Source organism: Musca domestica, unplaced genomic scaffold (assembly GCF_030504385.1).
Source record: "Musca domestica strain aabys unplaced genomic scaffold, Musca_domestica.polishedcontigs.V.1.1 76, whole genome shotgun sequence".
NCBI classification, from domain to species: domain Eukaryota; kingdom Metazoa; phylum Arthropoda; class Insecta; order Diptera; family Muscidae; genus Musca; species Musca domestica.
In genome coordinates, this window is record NW_026712396.1 from 950,447 (window position 1) to 963,081 (window position 12,635).

A 12,635-nucleotide genomic window follows, 5' to 3' on the forward strand; every position below is an offset into this window, starting at 1 on the left:
GCTTTGTGGCTTTGTGATCATTTCCGGTTCGCCAAGTATAGAACACAACGCCTTTGTAAACTTTCCTGCAGGACTCTTCAAACTTGGCTTTCCCTTTTATGTTGTGTTGTGTTGTCGTGGATAATGCTTTGCCCTAACAACAATTCAAAACTGCACCCCATCCAACAAATGTTGGGAACTTTTGCTTAAGGTCCTGATGGATAATTCAAAGTACTAAAATTTCAACTCTCTCTTTCTCGCTTGCTGCTGAAACTGAACTTTACAAGCGGGTTTATCTTTCATCATAATTAAAGTTTGAAAATTTTTATTGCCAGTCAACCAACCAGTCAGGCAGGCAGTCAGCCGCAGCAGCCAGCCTGCCTTAGAGAAAGCTGAGCAACTCGTTTGTACTTTTATTTTTGTATTTTTTTGCGGGGCCATATGTAAAACTTAGCAACAAAAGTTGGCAGGAAAACATCAACAAAAACTTAGTTTTATAAAGGCACGTACAACAACAAAGAAAAACAACAACAACAAACAAATCCCCAAAAACTAAAATATTAAAAACAAAAGGATTTGAAAAAAAAAACCCACACAATTGCTTAAGGCGCCTGAAAATATGCATTAAAGTTGAACCCAAAAAAAAAAAAAAACAGCAAAAAAATTAAACCCCTAAAATCACACTCTAAATTCCTGGAATTTAAAGTTCAAATCTAAGGCAACTCCCAGACATAAAAAGGAAAAAACTACAAAAAATTCTTAAAAAATTAAAAAGGAAACACCGAAAAAAAGTGAAACAAAAACCAACCTTATTTTCATATCCTCTTCAAAAAATTCTGCTGACATTCGCCAGAGCGCCCGCCCGCCTGAAAGCAGACTCTAAAAATCCTTGGCACTTAAATAACATTAGCACCGTTATTCCACCATTGACTTGTTAAAGGTGAGTTTATCGTCGTTTTCTGTTTGTGTTTCGTCGTTCTTCACAACAACAACAAAAATTTGTTTGTTCGGCTCTAAACAAATCGTTAAATTTTTGGTAATTAAATTTTTGGCGCTCCACAACAAATAATAACGCGCCACCAAAGCACTCGCACACCAAGTACACACTCAGGACAATGGCAACAACAACAACACATCGAAAGCCATAAGAGAGAAAAACACAATGAAATGCGCTCTTAAACGGGCGGAAAAAAACGAAAAAAAAAACAGGAAAAAAAAATCCAGTGACATAGACACAAATAAAAAGGCCGTGTGTTTTTCATTGTTTTTGTAATTTATTATGAGGTGCACTGTGGGCAGAAGTAATAAATTAATTGTAAAAAAAAAAAAAACAAAAAATAAAAAGTAAAAATGTAGCTTAGTTCGAATTTTTAATGCCCTCCACCTCCTGGAAGGAAAACTGCAAAATATAAAAAAAAATCAGTTCAAAACATGTCTCTAAAATTATGAAAACACCGAATATTGGATGGTGTTGTAATATGGGGGCTATACGAAAGCTTTGGCCTGTATTCCCAAATGTCTGCCAGAGAAGACATATTCCTAACTCCAAATGCCAATTTTGTGATAAATTTTTTGGAAAATTTGTTGAAAAATACCAAATACCCAAAGGTACCTTTATATGGGGGATATACAGAGTGAGACAAAAAAAAAAACGGCAACAAAGTCAAACGCCATAATTTTTACATTTTCCCTCCACCATAGTATGGAGGGTATATTAAGTTTGTCATTCCGTTTGTAACACCTCGAAATATACATTTTAGACCCCACGAAGTATATATATTCTTGATCAGCATACAATTCTATGTCGATTTAGCGATGTCCGTCCGTCTGTGCTTCTATCCGTCTGTGGAATTCACTCTAGCTTCCGAATGAAATGATGTAGGTTGATAAAATTTTACTCTAATGTGTATTATGTCTGCAGGACTATTGGTATTGAAAATGGGCCATATAGGTCCATGTCTTCGTATAGCCCCCATATAGCTGTACCTCCCGATACTCGGTATTTTGATGATTTTAGCGACATTATTTACCGGAATTGTCTCAAATTTGGTAATTGAAGCTCGTAATGAATACTACAGCCAACGACAGAAAATTCTCTGTGCAGGTCCACGTCTTCGTATAGCCCCCATATAATGGTACCTCCCGATATTCGGTATTTTCATCATTTTAGCGATATTATTTACCGGAATTGCTTCAAGTTTGGTATTTTAAGATCTTAATGAGCACTACAGCCTATGACAGAAAAATGTCTGTGCAGGTCCACGTCTCCGTATAGCTCCTATATACCTGTACCTCCCGATACTCGATATTTTGATGATTTTATTTTGATGATATTAGCGATATTTTTTACCAGAATTGTTTCAAATTTGGTATTAGAAGATCTTAATGAGCACTACAGCCTGTGACAGAAAAATGTCTGTGCAGGTCCACGTCTTCGTAGAGCCCCCATATAACGGTACCTGATATATATTATTTATATTTTGATGATTTTAGCGACATTATTTACCGGAATTAATTCAAATTTTGTATTTTTTTTTCAAAAATATATATGTGGTTAGTTTACAATCCTGATGTGAAAAATTCAATCCAAAATGTAAAAAAATTGCGTTAAAATGCGTCTAAAATTATGAAAATACCGAATAGTGGATGGTGTAGTAATACTGGGGGCCTTTACGAAAGCTTGGGCATGTATTACCAAAATTTGTTGGAAAATGTGGAGAAAATCGGAAAAATATCAAATGCCGGAAGGTACAATTATATGGGGGATATATGAACTTTCGGTCATAGGAAGTAATACCCATTACGAATACCAAATACCGAATATCGTACAGGCATTAGGGGGCTGTACGAAAATGTTTGCCTATTGTCATTCCGTTGAACAATGTCGGTAAAATCATCAAAATAAGCAATATAGGGTGGTTCCATTAACCTGAAGGGATCCAAGTAACAAGTTTACAACAATTCCGGTGAAAAATCGTGAAAATAGCATATATGGAATTCTCTGTCATTAGAGGTAGTACCAAATTGGAAATAATGCAAGTGAAAAGTCTGATAAAAATCACAACAAATAAAAATCATAAACATATAATCTTCGCCACAACAAGCCAAAAACTAAAAAATTAAAAAAAAAAAAATCAGCCGAGCCTGGCTGTTGGATTTGAACCACAGAACTCGGTCTCAACGTTCAGAGCCATTAACCCGTCTTCCTAAAGCAGCACTATAACAAGTGTATGCATCGGAAACAATCATCGGAAGCAAGTTGTGGACAAAAATCCATTACTACAAAAAATACTTTGCTGTGAAAAAGATCTGCTAATAGAACTTGAGTCGGACTTGGAGGGTTTCTGGTGTTTTCCAGAGAACGGCCCATGTAAGCCATCATCCACACCAAATATGCCTGATGAGCCGCTTAACCAACGGTGAAACGCATCGCATAGTGGTGAGTGTGTGATAGTGTCTATCTGTCTTTCCTTTTCACTGCGAATTTCAGATCATTAAGCTCGTCTCGAAAGAAAAAGAAACACAAAACATTAAGTTCAGCCAGGCCGAACTTTTAATACACTCCAATATTGGGTAAAGATAACATTTTTATATAAAAATATCTGAATTCAAATGTTTACCACTTTCAACCGTTGTATGGGGGCATAACAAAACGGGAACCTCTATAGACAATTTTAAACCTCAAGGATTGTCATCTATCAAATCTTCTATAATACCAACTTTGAAACAATTGTGTGGGTATCTGTGACTAGGATTATCAAAATACCGAGTATCGGTGGGTATCGATAAATGTGCGCTATAGGAAAACGTGCACATAAAAATTCAATGTTCTGCCTCGGAAGCTAGGAATCATTACGAACTACAAATACCAATTTTTAGACAAATCCGTGGGAAAAATTATAAAAATATCGAATGTCGGGTGGTACCGTTATATGTGGGCTATACCAAAACATGGATCTATATATGTTATATTTTTTTGCACAGAAATAGAAAGCATAATCCCATTTTTGCTCCAACTTTGAATTTTAATATTTGCACGTGTGCTGGTCAGCTGCGAAAATGGACAGTATTGGTCCACTCCATCATGTACTTTCGGGTCAAAATTTTGAATAATTCTAACTCTCATAAAACATGATGTATGAGTTCGATTGCCTTCAAATTACACACCTCAGAATATTTCTATTAACTCAAGGTCTGGTGTGAAGTTGGAATAACTTCTCCTTTTATTACCTCCACCACAAAGGTCAATATTTTGAATAACCATGAAGCTCATAAAACGTGAAATTAATATCCGATTCTATTCAGACTTGGCACATCTGAAAATTTCTATCAACGCACGATCTGTTATAAAAACGGTAGATATCGTACCACTCCTTTTGGTACTGCCCCCCACAAAGGGTCAAACTTTAGAATAAACAAAACGATTATAAAATCCGAAAAAAGCTTCCGGTTCCCTTTGTATTTTACACATCCCATTATTTCTACCGACACTAGACCTGATGCGAAGATGGAATGTATCGGTCCTCTCCTTCTGGTATCTCCCCCACAGAGTGTCAAAATTTTGAATATGTATGAAGCTCATAAAACGTCATCTCAATATTTCCATCAACACGAGATCTGTTATAAAGATGCTAGAGATCAGACCATTTCTTGTGGTACAGCCACCATACAGAGTTCAAGATTTTGAAAAACAAAAGGCTTAAAAAAGCGAATTTTGCATCCACCTCTCTTCACATTTCACATACACAAAATTTTTTTGTGAAGATGATATATCTGCGAACCCCTTCTGGTACCTCACCCATAAAGGGTCACAATTTTCAATACTTTTATCTGTCATAACTTGAGAAACAAGTCAACGATTCTCCACAACTTCATATCTCTAATCAGTTCTCTCCACCGAGACCTGAGATGAATATGAAATTTATGATTCCGCATAAAATTGGATATAATTTCGATTTTATTGTAATTTTGCCCATAGCAGTATTATTGTCTCTATTAGAAGAAGTAAGAAAATGGAATATTTCGGTCGAATATATCGGGTAACCTGAGCACATTTTTACATTTTCCAAAAATTATCACATATCTCACATAAGGGGAAGGGTGTAACTAACCAATATAGTCCAAACCTGGCGCTTCACAATATTTATATAATTTTTTTAGGTCCGATACGGAATGTACAATATCGGTCCATTGGCCCTCCGGAATCTAGTCCATAGAGGATCAACAATTTGAATAATCATAAGAGAGGTCAAAATATATTTAAATAATTGAACACTTGCTGAGGGTATACATTTGTTGTCAAAACCGACAGATACTTTTCAGCTTGTTTTATACCAAAGATCCTCCAAGTTGGTCTCAAGCTAAATATAAAAAGAATTTAAAAATGCACTGATTTTTTTATTGATTTCTTCTTAATATTGTTATGCCCTTGGTAGTGAATGGACGTGTACCCATCATTCCGATGGGCTAAGATGATCTCACTGTGTGTGTCGGCCTGTTGTCCATGTTAATCTGTAATTACTCTACAGGTTGCAGTTATTACCCGATTATTACGAATCGTAAAGCATGGTGACAGATTACTTACCTTTAATCTCAACTGAGGATCGCGATATAAATAAGGAAAAGGATGGGCTAACAATATATTTTTACGGATTTTGACGTTATTCACATGCTACAATTATTGACCAAGTGCTAATTTAAATTTTATAATAAGTAAGAGTTCGGAAAATATTTTGTGGGCGAAATGGACCACTAATATTTAATTCAATCGGGAAAATGTTGGATTCCCAAACTCATTTTCCGACGAAATTAGAAAAAGGTCAGAGGTGGACTGTATCGGCTCACTCCTTCTCGTACCTTACCCACAAAATGTCAAACATTTGATTAGTTATAGATTTCGGATTTTTCTTTCAATTTTGCACATTCCAATATTTTTTATCAGAATTAGTGGAAATGGAACACTTCGGTTCACTTCATTTGGAACCTCACGCATATTTGAACCCTTTCCAAATGCTATCTCATATGTTACATAAAGTGAAGCAAGTAGTCGATATAGTGCAAATCTGGCACCTTTTAAAATTTATATCAGAATTTTTTCAAATAAGAGGTGGATAATATTGGTCCACTCTTTCGGTATCTCCTCCAAAAAGGGTCAACATTTTGAATAATCACAATGTGAATCAAAATATTTTTTTATAAACTGACATAGGCTGAGGTTATACATCTGTCAGCAAAACCGATCGATACTTTTTAACTTCTTTTTTAATAAAGATTCGATATCGCCGTCAAGGGTTTGCATTGCCTATCTGTGACTTTTTAGCTACATCAGCCACAGAAAATGCTTCTTGAATATTTTCAGGTTAACTTTTCTACATTTCACCACTGTTCTGCTGGTCACTGAAATTTGAGTATTGTCCGTGTGCTACTACGTACGTAGTGAACCAACGCACACACACACACCTTTACACACAGACATTTTCGTGGTAAATGGGTAGCATCAACGAACGATGATTAATTAAACTTTTCATACACTTGGCACGGTATTTGAGAATGATACCTCTCTGGTCTGGAGCAAACAATAAACCACATCGCACCACAAAAAGAATGATTTAAATCGAAATGTATACAAGGTGGATGGGAAGAATGGAAGACATGCAGGAGGAGGAGGAGAACAGGAGATCAGGTGGAGAGTGCTGTTGAGGGGGGGAAAATTAAAAATAGGAATGTTCATGTGGTTGGCACATTGCTTACTTTAAAATTGTTGTAATGAACAACGAGGAAATTTGAGCTTCGCAGAAAAAAATAGAAATTAAAGCACATGTATATTGGAAGCTTGAGATCGAAGGAAAATAGACGACGTTTGTTGTATGTGCTTTCCGCATTTTTAGTGTCTGGGAAGAAGTTCGATAAAAATTAATGATAATAAGAAAAAAATAGGCAAATGTCTTTTTTGAGATTGTAATTCACCCAAATTCCAAAAACCCACCTTTTACCTCGCCTATGCATCTGTTTTAACCAAGGTGCATAGCTTAAGGCCCAATTACATATTATGATAGAGTCATATGTAAAGTGGATTTTTCCACAAACATTTATAGCATTTTTATTGCATACTTTAAGGAGCTCCCTCAATTTCATGGCTCTTTCTATGACATTTCATAAAGTGATGCCAGAGTCGCACTCGAATCCAGCCTTCATTTCTCCCTATAATTCGACATTAATATGCCTAGCCATGATGCCAAGCTGCTTAGACACCCTCTCCCTTAGACCTTTTTATACCCTCCACCATTCTATGGAGGGTATATTAAGTTCAGTGTCATTCCGTTTGCAACACCTCGAAACATTCATTTTAGACCCCACAAAGTATAAATGTCGATTTAGCGATGTCCGTCCGCCTGACCGTCTATCCGCCGGTGGAAATCATTCTATCTTCCCAACGAATTAAAGTAGGTTGATAAAATTTTACTTAAATTTTTCTTATGTCTGCAGGACTTTTTGTATTGAAAATGGGCTATTTAGGTCCACGTCTTCTTATAGCCCTCATATAACGGTACCTCCCTATATTCGGTATTTTGATGTTTTTTGGCGACATTATTTACCGCAATTGTTTCAAATTTGGCGTTTGAAGTTCGTAATGAATACTAAAGCCTATGACAAAAAATTGTCTGTGCAGGACCTCGTCTTCTTATAGCCCTCATATAACGGTACCTCCCTATATTCGGTATTTTGATGTTTTTTGGCGACATTATTTACCGCAATTGTTTCAAATTTGGCGTTTGAAGTTCGTAATGAATACTAAAGCCTATGACAAAAAATTGTCTGTGCAGGACCTCGTCTTCGTATAGCTCTCATATAACGATTCCTCCCTTTTTCGGTATTTTTATGATTGTAGGTACATTATTTACCGGAATTGTTTCAAATTTGGTATTCGAAGTTAGTAATGGATACTTCAGCCTATGACAGAAAATTGTTTGTGCAGGTCCACGTCTTCTTATAGCCTCTATATAATGGTACCTCCTGATATTCGGTATTTTGATGATTTTAGCTACATTATTTACCGGAATTGTTTCAAATTTGGTATTTGAATTTCGTAATGGATAGTACAGCCTATGACAGAAAATTGCCTGTGCAGGTCCTTGTCTTCGTATAGCTCTCATATAACGGTTCATCCCGATATTCGGTATTTTGATGATCTTAGTGATATTATTTACCGGAATTGTCTTAAATTTGGTATTCGAAGTTCGTAATGGATACTACAGCCTAAAACAGTCGTCTTCGTATAGCCCGTCTTCGTATAGCCCATATATAACGGCATCTCCCGATATTCGGTATTTTGATGATCTTAGTGACATTATACACCGGAATTATCTCAAATTAATAGAAGTTCCTAATAGGTACTACAATCTATGATAGAAAATTGCCTATGCAGGTCCAGGTATTCATATAGCCCCTATATATCGGTGCCCTCTGTATTTGGTATTTTGCTGATTTTATCTTCATCATTCTCCGCAATCGTTTCAAATTTCGTATTTGCTCATTGTAAAGGGTAATACAGCCTGTGACGGAAGTATGCCTATGCAGGTCAAGTATGGTATGCAGGTCTTCGTATTTACTTAAAAATAACGGCAACTATCTATATTTGGTATTTTTAAGATTTTAACGGAACTGCTGAAGGATTTTTGTTTTGAAAATGTTCAAATTCGTTTCCAATGGAAGAGGGTATTCAAAGTTCGGTCCGGCCGAACTTCCTGCTTTTTACTTATTTATTCTATCCTATAGTATTTTTATACCCGCAGCCATATTACTACAGAAAGCATATGCATATCATTTGATACTGCCAAAACGTGGCTACCCAAAATAACGGTTAGACTCTAGGTCTCTTTGGACCAAATCCGTTTCAGGACATTTGGAGTCGATTTAGTGACTGGCTGGTGCGCACGATAACTCTCGAACGTAGTATCCGATTTGATCCAAATTTGATACATCTTAAATCTTAGATCGAGTTTGGAAATGGACAATATCTGTCCTCCTTCTGATACCTACCTCACAAAATATTTTAATGCACCGAAAGAGAAAGGATAATTCGATTTTGCTCCATCTTTGCAAATCCTAATAATTGCATCAGTGCTTGGTCAGGTGCGAAAATGGAGAATATCGGTCCACTCCATTAAGTACCTTCCCCACAAGGGGTCAAAGTTTGTAATAAATATAACTTTTATAAGATGAGAAATAGTTGTCCGATTCTCTTCAAATTTCGCACATCACAATATTTCTACCAGAAAAAGATCTAATGTGAAAAATAAATGCATTAGCCCCCTCCTTCTGACACCTCCCCCACAGGGGGGTCAAAATTTGGAATAATTATATCTCTTATAAAATGAGAAGTAAAAGCCCAATTGTCTTTAAGTTTAACACATCCCAATGTTTCTACTAAGATAAGATGTGGTGTGAATGCGGTACCTCCCCCCTAAAAGTGTCCAAACTTGGAACGATTAGAAGTCATATAAAATATGAAATAAGAGTCCGATTCTCTTCAACATTTGTCAAACTCGAATATTTTTATTTACACAAGTTTTGATGTACCTCCTAGAACCTCCCCCACAAGGGGTCAAAATAAGTATCCGATTCCTTTCAAACTCGACATATCTCAATATTTCGATCAACGTAAGATCTGTAATGATAGAGGTGTCAAAACGACCATGAAATGCGAATAAGCATCCGATTCTCTTCAATATTCACAAATCCCAATATTTTTTCTAAAACAGTATCTGCTGTGAGGAAGAAATTTATCGGTTCCCTCCCTCTGGTATTGCGAAATTAACATCTGATTCCATTCAGACTTGATACATCTCAATATTTCCATAAACACAAGATCTGTTATAAATATGGTAGAGATCGGACCGTTTTTTCTGGTACCTCTCCCAAACATAAGGTTCAGGATTTTGAAAAACAAACCGGTCAAAGAAAGCGAAATAGGCATCCAACTCTCTTCAAATTTCACCGTTTTTTCTGGTACCTCTCCCAAACATAAGGTTCAGGATTTTGAAAACAAACCGATCAAAGAAAGCGAAATAGGCATCCAACTCTCTTCAAATTTCACACATACAAACCTTCTTTTCTAACACAAGATCTATTGTGAGGATGATGTATATCTGCCAACCCCTTCTGGTACCTCATCTACAAAGTACCTCATTCTCAATATAAAACAAGTCAGCGTTTGTTTAAAACTTGCTGTATCTAAATATATCTCTCAACCGGAAACCTGGAATAGAATTAGCTATTTCGCATAAAATTTGATATATATATATATTCGATTTTCTTGTAATTTTGTCCTAGCCAATAATTTTATCTGTATTAGATGAAGTATATGGGGGCTATGCGAAGACGTGGACCTGCACAGATAATTTTCTGTCATGAGCTGTAGTATCCATTTCGAACTTCAAGTACCAAAGTTGAAACAATTCCGGTGAATAATGTCGCTAAAATTATCAAAATACCGGATATCGGGTGGTACCGTTATATGGGGATTATACGAAGACGTGGACCTGCACAGACAATTTTATGTCTTAGGCTGTAGAATCTACTTCGAACTTCAAATACCAAATTTGAAACAATTCCGGTGAATAATGTCGGTAAAATCATCAAAATACCGAATATCGGTAGGTACCGTTATAAGGGGGCTATACTAAAACGTGGACCTACATGACCCATTTTCAATACTAAAAATCCTGCAGACATTATATACATTTGAGTAAAATTGTATCAATCTACTTCAACTCGTTGGGAAGCTAGAGTGATTTCCACAGACGGACAGATGGACGGACATCGCTAAATCGACATATAATTTTATGCTGATCAAGAATATATATATTTACTTTGTGGGGTCTAAAATGTATATTTCGAGGTGTTACAAACGGAATGACAAAGTTATTATACCCTCCATAGTATGGTGGAGGGTACAATGAAACACTTGTTTTTAGATTAACAATTTCTGGGGTGCGTCCAAAAGTATGCTATAAAAAATAAGGTAAATAATTTTAGCAAATGTCCCTTTACCTGTGACTATAACATGATGTGTAATCTATCCTTTAAAGATTTAAGCATTAGTAGATGCAAATGAACCCTCTAGCAATAATCTGCCATTCAATCTTTTAAAATTTTGTATTTTCTTCTTATTTGCTGCTATAATTTCCCCCATAACTGTACAGCATCAAACGAAAACAAAGGTGTTGCATTTCCTTACAAATCATCCTAATTTATGGCTTTAACACAAATATTCGGTTCCAGGAAACAATTACGTCAAATCTGTAAAATTCTACTTAGATAACATTTCACCTAAAAGTATGCTTTAAGATATGACCATTTACAATGAAATCCTTTATAATATATTACAAATTACAAAAATAGGAATTTTATATTTAAAACATTTATTTTTATATTGCTTCGTTTTCCCCTTCCCAAAACATTGTTTGTTGTTTTATCAAAAAAAAAAAAAATGTTATAACAAAATTTACATTGAAATGTATTTTTCCCTTGTTTTTTTTTGCCTCTCTGGTTGCATTTGTAATGTTTTAATGCCTTTCAAAGATTTCAAAGAATTTGTTGGTTGGTTGTTGTTGTTTTTTTATTTATTTTTTTTTTTTCTGCAACTTTTAGTAAATCCAGCTTTGCTATCCAATAGCAATTCATGGGTAACCGAAACTACTACAAATAATCATCATCATCAGGAGCAACTGCAACAACAACAACAACTGCAACGACGTTGGAAATAATAAAAACAAATATCCCTTAAAGTGTGCTTCATGCTCTTGTTTTGTTTTTTGTTTTGTTGTTGTATATATATATATGACTTGAAAATCTCTCCTAAAAGTATGCTTCATTTAGTTGATTTTATGAAATCACTTCATTCACATCCTCTTTGAATGTTCGTTCACCGAAATGCCAAGTGGAATGGCAACAAGAAAAACAAAGCCAAACCAAAGCAGCAGCAACAGCAACAAAAAAATATTTTTTATCTTTAGAAGTGTTTTCTCTTTTCATTTGTTTTTTTTTGCTGCTGTGTGGAGGAGATCCATTCTTTGCTTTATATGGTCCTACATTTAACCACAGTTTGATGACAGAAAAATATATAAAGTTTTGTTATTTTTTTTCACATATTTTTTTTTGCTTCTTCTTCATCATCGTCCTCGTCTTTTTATTTCTATGCAACGATTTTAAAATCTAAAAGAAAAATTAAATGGTTTCCATAGAAACACATACTCGGGATATTAGAATGAAGTGAAATGATAGCGCCGGTTGGTATGCAAAAAAAAAAGAGGGAGTGTTAAAAAATAACTTCAAAAATTAAAGGGTGGTCCAACTGGGCAACATTGAAAGCTTAGGAATAGTTTTCTAAGAATTACCGGCTTGTTAATGAACCGGTAGATCATTATGCATGGGTTTTCCCTTCTTTAATGAAGGACTCATAGAACAACCACTTTAATTTTTTCAGAACCTTGGGGATTTGCTCCTAGCTCCCACGTATTTTAAGGAATATTTTTTTTTCATAGGACCATCAAAATTGGATTTTTGATTTTATTTTTCATTAATTTTGATTTTGTATTTTCTCAAGCTACGAATGTCGTCAATATTGCGACGTGCCAGGTATGTGAAAATTTTTA

At 35.3% G+C, this 12,635-nt stretch overlaps 1 protein-coding gene across 1 annotated transcript in view; it reads left to right on the plus strand.

The window, feature by feature from the left end:
- Window positions 1–681: 681 nt before the first annotated feature.
- Window positions 682–12,635, plus strand: part of LOC101893484 (lachesin) — a 453,169-nt gene continuing 441,215 nt past the window's right edge. The window contains exon 1 of the mRNA XM_059130539.1: window positions 682–919. The gene's annotated coding sequence lies outside the window, so the exon portion shown is untranslated. The remainder of the gene's footprint in view (window positions 920–12,635) is intronic.